This window comes from Abramis brama (assembly GCF_963993115.1).
Source record: "Abramis brama genome assembly, chromosome: 12".
Lineage (NCBI taxonomy): Eukaryota > Metazoa > Chordata > Actinopteri > Cypriniformes > Leuciscidae > Abramis > Abramis brama.
The window spans coordinates 17,848,099-17,856,037 of NC_139974.1; positions in this window are offsets into that span (position 1 = coordinate 17,848,099).

Here is a 7,939-nt window from a genome sequence, read left to right on the forward strand (position 1 = left end):
TAAAAAGTGTTTTTTCTGGCCTGGTTTAAAAGTAGATGTGGCCCAATTTTGTAAAAGCTGTCCTGTGTGTCAGAAGGTTTCCCTCAGACGTCCGTCAAGAGCACCACTACAACCACTTCCTATCATTGGTACTCCGTTTGAGAGGCTTGGAATGGATGTCGTTGGTCCAGTGGAGAGGAGTCGCTCAGGGAACCGTTTCATGCTGGTAATAACGGATTACTCCACCAGATACCCAGAGGTATTTCCGTTAAGATCTGTGAAGGCGAAACCTGTAGCTACTTCCTTGGTCCAGTTATTTTCCAGGGTCGGATTTCCAGCAGAAATTCTAACCGACCAGGGCACTAATTTCATGTCTACCTTGTTGAAGCAGGTCTACCAGCTCTTAGGAATTAAGAGTCTGCGTACTACTCCCTATCATCCCCAAACGGATGGGTTGACTGAGCGATTCAACCAGACTTTGAAGCAGATGTTAAGGAAGTTTGTCAGTGAGACTGGTCAAGACTGGGATCAATGGTTGCCCTACCTTCTATTCGCTTATCGGGAAGTCCCTCAAGCTTCCACAGGCTTTTCTCCTTTTGAGCTGTTGTATGGCCGTGATGTCAGGGGCCCATTGGCTCTGCTCCAGGAGATGTGGGAAGGGAGTCCTGAAAAGAAAGAGCCTACCAGTGTTGTCGCCTATGTTCTGCAAATGAGGGAACGGTTGAAGAAGATGACTGTTTTGGCTCAGAATCACTTGGCGGAAGCCAGCGGAAAGCAGAAAACCTGGTATGACCCCCTGGCTCGAGAAAGAGATCTGGAGGTCGGTAAAAAGGTACTTGTCATGTTGCCTAGTCGAGAGAGTAAACTGCTAGCAAAATGGCAGGGTCCTTACGAGATCAAGAAACGCCTGGGTCCTACGACTTATGAAATCAGTATGCCGGGTCAAGATCGATCTAGTCGGATCTTGCACGTTAACCTGTTGAAAGAGTGGGTTCCTCGTCCTGAAAAGTCACAGTCACTGATGATTCGCTGTATTGAAGAGGAAGAATCCGATGAGCAGTATCTGCCGCAGCCAGTTCCTGGAGACATCGGGTTAGATCATCTAACAGCTTCCCAGCGGTCACAGGTACAAGTTCTCTTCACTTCGAAGGTATTTTCTGAATATCCTGGGTTTACCAACTTGATTGAACATGGTGTAGTACTGAAACCTGATGCTGTCGTGAAACGCCAGAGCTATAGGATACCTGAAAGATTCCAGGTGACCTTGCAGGAAGAGGTAGACCTTATGCTCCGCTTGGGCATTATTGAGCCTTCGAACAGTGAGTGGTGTCACCCCATAGTCCTTGTGCCAAAGAAGGACGGGAGTATAAGGTTCTGTATTGATTTTCGATATCTGAATTCAGTATCACAGTTTGATTCCTACCCTACTCCTCGCATAAGTGACCTAATTGATCGGTTGGGCCAATCCAAATATCTCACAACAATGGACCTTTCCAAAGGCTATTGGCAAATTCCACTGACTCCATCCTCGCGGCCCTTGACTGCATTTAGAACACCAAGGGGCCTTTTCCATTTTAAGGTGTTACCTTTCGGCCTTCATGGGGCCGTGGCGACGTTTCAGAGGTTAATAGATCAAGTATTACGGGGTTTACCTTTTGCTGCTGCATATCTTGACGATATTGTCATTTACAGCAACACCTGGGAGGAACATGTGCAGCATCTCAGAGAAGTCTTGCAGCGTCTTCAGAATGCCGGCCTAACTGTCAACCCCACCAAGTGTGCTATAGCTAAACAAGAGACCGAATACTTGGGCTATGTCATTGGCCAGGGTGTTGTGCGACCACAGGTGAAGAAAGTTCAAGCCTTGGAGAAGTGTGTGGTGCCCCAGACACGTAAAGACCTGCGCTCATTTCTGGGTATGGCTGGATTTTACCATCGCTTTGTCCCTAACTTTTCCAGCAGGGCTGCTCCATTAACTGACATGGTGGGGGCACGTTGCCCGAACCAATTGCAGTGGACTGAGGAGAGATCAAAAGCCTTCCGGGACATCCAGGGAGCTTTGACAACTAGTGCTGTGCTACACAATCCTGATTTTAGTCGTCCTTTCATTGTACAGACTGATGCCTCTGAGAGGGGAGTGGGAGCCGTTCTATTGCAAGGACCACCAGAGAGCCGACAGCCAGTGGCTTACATCAGTCGTAAACTGTTTCCAAGAGAAATACGTTATTCAACGGTGGAAAAGGAGTGTTTAGCCATAAAGTGGGCGTTGGATTCCTTGCGATACTATCTATTAGGCCGTGAGTTTACCATGGAGACTGATCATAGAGCATTGCAGTGGTTGGAGAAAATGAAGGATTCTAATGGAAGGATTACAAGATGGTATCTCGCCATGCAGCCCTTCAGATTCAAGATACAACACGTTTCTGGTAAAGTCAACGCTACTGCTGATTATCTCTCCCGCTCTACTGGCGAGATTCCTGAAGGGGGGGGAAATGTGACGGCCCGAGTGGTGGCCGCACAAGAGCGGTAATGTGGATGCATACACGCGCGCACACACATGCACACACGCCAACATGCATACATTTACACAAAGGCTATACATTTAAGAATACTCTTTATTTAAACTTATTTTGTCATTCATATTCATTTGTTTCAGTATAATGATGGATCATAATAATCACACAAAACAAACAATATTAATGATTTCTTTATTGTTAAGTTTTCACATGTTTACGTTTACAGCACATTTTATATACATTGTTACTGATTTGAAGTGCACACAAATTAGTTACATTGTATATGTTACTTATATTTGTTTCTATTTTGAGTTAAGTTTACCGTGATGAACTTCAGACATGGTCCGCTGCAGCCGCATCCTGGCGTAACAAGGATTAGAGTCCGGGCAGGAACAGAGAATTTAAGCGTTATTGGTTCCGCCCGAACATACCATTTGCTGGAATTGCCCGGGGGAGGAAGAAACGTTAATGTCTTTATCAATTGATTTATTTAGTTGTATATTTATGATATTTGATTATATTTTGCTTTTCTTATCTTTATGTACTATATACATTTGTTTGATTTGATTTTGATTTACTTATGGTTATATGTTGAGTGTAAAGTTGAATTGTTTCCCCTCTTAATTTGTAATGGGCCCATCCTTTCCTTTATAAACTGTTGCTTTGTTCATTTGAGCAGGTCAGTTTTAGTTTGTTTGGTTGTTTTTTTTGTCTAGCTGTTTTGATCTCATTTTCTGTTGGTTTATTTTTGTTGTATGAAAGTTATGAGTTTGTAAAGTTAATTTTTTTCTTGGGTTCAAATAAAGACCCATTTTTTGTGCAAAGCTTGTGTTCCTTGTTCTTGGCTTCTCGGTCCCTCACAAGCACCATTTTCTCTAGTACATTAGACATTGTTGCACCAATTAGATTAAAAAAGGTTAGAGAGAAAACTAAAGCACCATGGTACAACAGTGCTATGCATGTTATCACGAGAGAAACTCGTAATTTAGAGCGTAAATGGAAGCAAACTAATTTAGAGGTCTTTAGAATCGCGTGGAAAGACAGTATGTCACATTATAAAAAGGCCCTAAAAGCAGCCAGGGCTGAGTATCTCCGCAAACTAATAGAAAATAACCAAAATAATCCAAGGTTTTTATTTAACACCGTGGCTAGACTAACACATAAACAGACATCACCTGAGCAAAATATTCCATTACAGTGTAGTAGTAATGATTTTATGAATTTCTTCACTGAGAAAATAGAAAGCATCAGAAACACAATTGTAAATGTACAATCTTTAATGGTGTCTTATGATTCAGCCTCAATTATCGCCCCTTAAGAACAACTACACCTGTCAGAGATTTTGCTTTGTAATGTTTTATTTTTGGCCACTAGAGGTCCTCCTAAAACTCATGTCTACACATGTGCTTTTTGGTAATCTGTGTTATTGTTTTCACCTGTGTCTCGTTTTGTGTGGTGTATTTAAGCTGGTCTGTTTCTCTGCGTCCTTGCTTGGTTATTGTTGTTCCTAAGCCTGTGACTGCTGTAAGTTTGCTCTTGTCTCAAGATTTATTTTTGTGTATTTTGGATTGTTTCCAGAGTTAATATTTTGCTGTTATTGGATCATTTTCCTGAGTTTCTGTTTTTGTGATTGACTGGAAGAAAGGGTTTTTTTTTGTGCCCTTTTCTTTTTTGTTAATAAACTATTTTTTGATTCAATCTAAGAGAGCGTCTGACTATTGGGTTCAAACCCCTCCTGTGGCCCAGTGGTAGTATCTAAGACTTTCACGCCAGAGACCCGAGTTCTATCCCCAGCTCTGACAGAATAACCAAGCCACATAATGAACCCAGAGACGCCTAACCCTCAAGAACTCTTTGCCACAGTTGCTCAGCATGAGTCCACAGTTCAGCGCCATGAGACAGCCCTAGCTCAGCAGGAGACTTTGATGGCTAAACACTCACAGGTGCTGACCGACCTCATGACTTCTATTCGTCAGATCTTTGACCGGCTGCCCTCCACTCCAGCTGCTGCTTCTTCTACTGCTGCCTCTGTACCCCTTCCGGGGTCTCAAATGCTTTCTCCTTTGGCTTAACCTCGCCTACCTCCACCGCAACGTTTCTTGGGTGATCCCAGTGCATGTGATGGATTCCTGACTCAATGCTCTCTCACATTTGAACTACAGCCATCTTCCTTCCCCTCAGATCGGGCCAAGATCGCGTATGTTATCACCCTCCTTTCTGGTAAGGCTCTCTCCTGGGCAACAGCAGTCTGGAAGGCACAGGCACCCTGCTGTTCAAGTTATTCTATGTTCAAAGAGGAGTTCAAAAGAGTCTTCGACCACCCTCTTGGCGCTCAGCAAGCCTCCAAGAGACTTCTCACCCTTCGACAAGGTAATGGCAGTGCCGCTGAATATGCCATACAGTTTCGGACAGTTGCGGCCGGGAGTGGTTGGAACGATGAGGCCCTCATGGTGAGTTTCCTGAACGGTCTATCTGAGGCAATCAAGGATGACCTGGCTATCAGAGAACCTGCCAGTGATCTCGAGGCTCTTATCGATCAAGCAATCAAGCTAGATAATCGCCTGAGGGAAAGAAACCTGCATCGCCAGTCTGTTCCCACATTGTCTGCCAGCCCAGCTCCTTTCCCAATGCTAACAGTGCCCCAAGATTCTCCAGAGCCCATGCAGTTGGGTAGGGCTCGACTGTCTCCTTCAGAGCGCGACCGTCGCTTCAGAGAGCGCTGTTGTCTATATTGTGGAGTGCAAGGTCATTTTCGCTCTGCTTGTCCAGAGCTCTCGGGAAACGCCAAGTCCCGCACAGGCAAGGAAGGACTGTAACGGGAGTAACACTCACTGCTTCACCTTCCAACGCTGGGTTGTTCCTTCCCATCACACTCACTTGGGGAGACAAGAAACATCAACTCCAGGCCTTCATTGATTCCGGGAACTTTATGGATATTTCCCTTGCCAAGAGTCTCCTGATCCCTACTAGTTCCCTTCCTGCCCCCCTAACTGTAACAGCCTTAGATGGAAGACCGTTAGCTCCTGGGAGAGTTACCCACATCACCTCTCCCCTTTATCTTTTCATTTACCAGCACCAGGAGAGAATGCGCTTTCACATAATTCAGTCTCCAGAGTTTCCTGTTATCCTCGGTCACCCCTGGCTCCTCCAGCATAACCCACACTTTGATTGGTCCTCTGGCACAGTCCTCAGTTGGGGTTCCACCTGTCAGACTACATGCTTGGCCCAGAACTCCCCTGATCCTGTTCTCGAGTCTCAGGAACCCTTAGACCTGTCTCAAGTACCTCCTCAGTATCACCACCTCAAGGCAGTGTTCAGCAAGAGGAAAGCCACTTCTTTACCTCCACACCGCCCCTATGACTGCGTCATTGAGTTACTCCCTGGAACCTGTCCCCCCAGAGGTCGTATATTCTCTTTGTCTTCCCCTGAACGAACTGCAATGGACAAGTACATTGACGACTTTCAGCAGGAATCATCCGTCCATCCACTTCCCCTGCTGGAGCTGGATTCTTCTTTGTTGGGAAAAAGGATGGCGGACTTCGGGCATGTATTGATTACAGGGGCCTTAATAAGATCACTGTTCGAAATCGTTATCCCTTGCCGTTAATGGGCACTGCCTTCGAAATTCTGCAGGAAGCCAACATCTTCACTAAGCTTGACTTGCGCAATGCCTACCATCTTGTGCGCATCAGACAAGGAGATGAGTGGAAGACTGCCTTCAACACGCCCACTGGACACTTTGAATACCTAGTTATGCCTTTCGGTCTCACTAATGCTCCTGCAGTCTTTCAAGCTCTCATTAATGATGTTCTCAGAGACATGCTCAACCAATTTGTTTTTGTCTACTTAGATGATATACTAATCTTCTCGAGTTCCCTCCAAGAGCATGTGAAGCACGTCAGTAAGGTTCTCAGACGCCTTCTGGACAACCATCTTTATGTCAAACCTGAGAAATGTGAGTTTCATGTGACCAAGGTCCAGTTCCTGGGGTTCATCATTCAACCTGGCCAGATATATATGGACCCTCAAAAGGTTCAAGCAGTTGTGGATTGGCCTACCCCCTCGTCAGTAAAAGAGGTACAGTGTTTTCTTGGCTTTGCCAATTTTTATCGCAAGTTCATCCTGAACTTTAGTACTGTAGCGGCTCCTTTATCTGCCCTCTGTTACGTTCTAGCTCCCCCAAAGGGAGGGGAGCCTGACAACCCACCGATGCCAGCAAAGGAGGTATGGAGTCGCGGTGCGAGAAAAGGACACAAACCCCAAATACCGTATAAAAACAAAGCTTTTATTTTTGCCACGGTAAATAATAAACAATAATAAACAATAATAATTTCCTGGGAAAAGGGGAGGGCTGGACGAACCAAAACAAAGAAATAAACAAAAAGGACCCCACCCCTAACCTATACTAATCCCCAAATAAAAAAAAACAATCTCTATCTGGCACACGATCAAGGCGCCCTAACCAAAATTACAGCTGGTGGTCCGTCCAGGTCTAGCTAGTGTTTCTAGACAGAGAAGTATACCTATGGGTGATGTATGTATACCCCGGGGTAGCTCTAAATCTACTCCCCAGCTCCCTCTAAACAGAGAAAAAAAGGTAATTAATACAAATTATAAGAATTCACAAACAAACAAGTGCTCCGTCCTGCTACTACAAGTTCCAAAAAAATGAAACACAAGTTAGGTTTACTAACACACAAAAACAGTTTAAAACTATTCTCAAATGTTTCAAGCAAAAATGTCAGAAAACCAAACACACACACAGGGTACAAACCAAACCAAAAGCAGGAACAGAGAGAAAGAACTGATCCAAAACTGAGCTTTTTAAAGAGCCCAGCCAGCTGCAGCCACTGATGAGTGGGCGGAGTTCCAAGTCCCAATCAGCCGTTGAACCACCAATCAGCTGCCGGAACAGTCACAGAAGCCATCTTACCTGGTAGAAAAACACAAACACACAAACCACAAACAATACCAGAACAAAAATGACTATAAAACGAACCCAGAACTCTGGGGACGTAACACGCCCCCCCAAAAGGTGTGCAAACCACCTTTTGCACACAATTAGTCCTGGTAAACACGGGACAACGCGTCTGCAACTACGTTGGAAGTTCCTTTGACATGAATGATACAAACATTGTATCCCTGTAGGATCAGAGCCCACCGCATGAGGCGGCGGTTCTGATTGTACATTCTTTTGAGGAATGTAAGAGGATTATGATCTGTGAATACTCTGACAGGCACAACACTAGAACCGACATATACCTCAAAGAACTGTAAGGCCAACAATAAAGCAAGCGTTTCTTGTTCAATGGTAGAGTACCGTGACTGGCACGGATTGAACTTCCTGGAGAAAAAACTAATTGGCCGATCTACTCCTTCCTCATCTTCCTGTAAAAGGACCGCCCCAGCCCCCACCATACTGGCGTCTACCTCCAGCTTGAAAG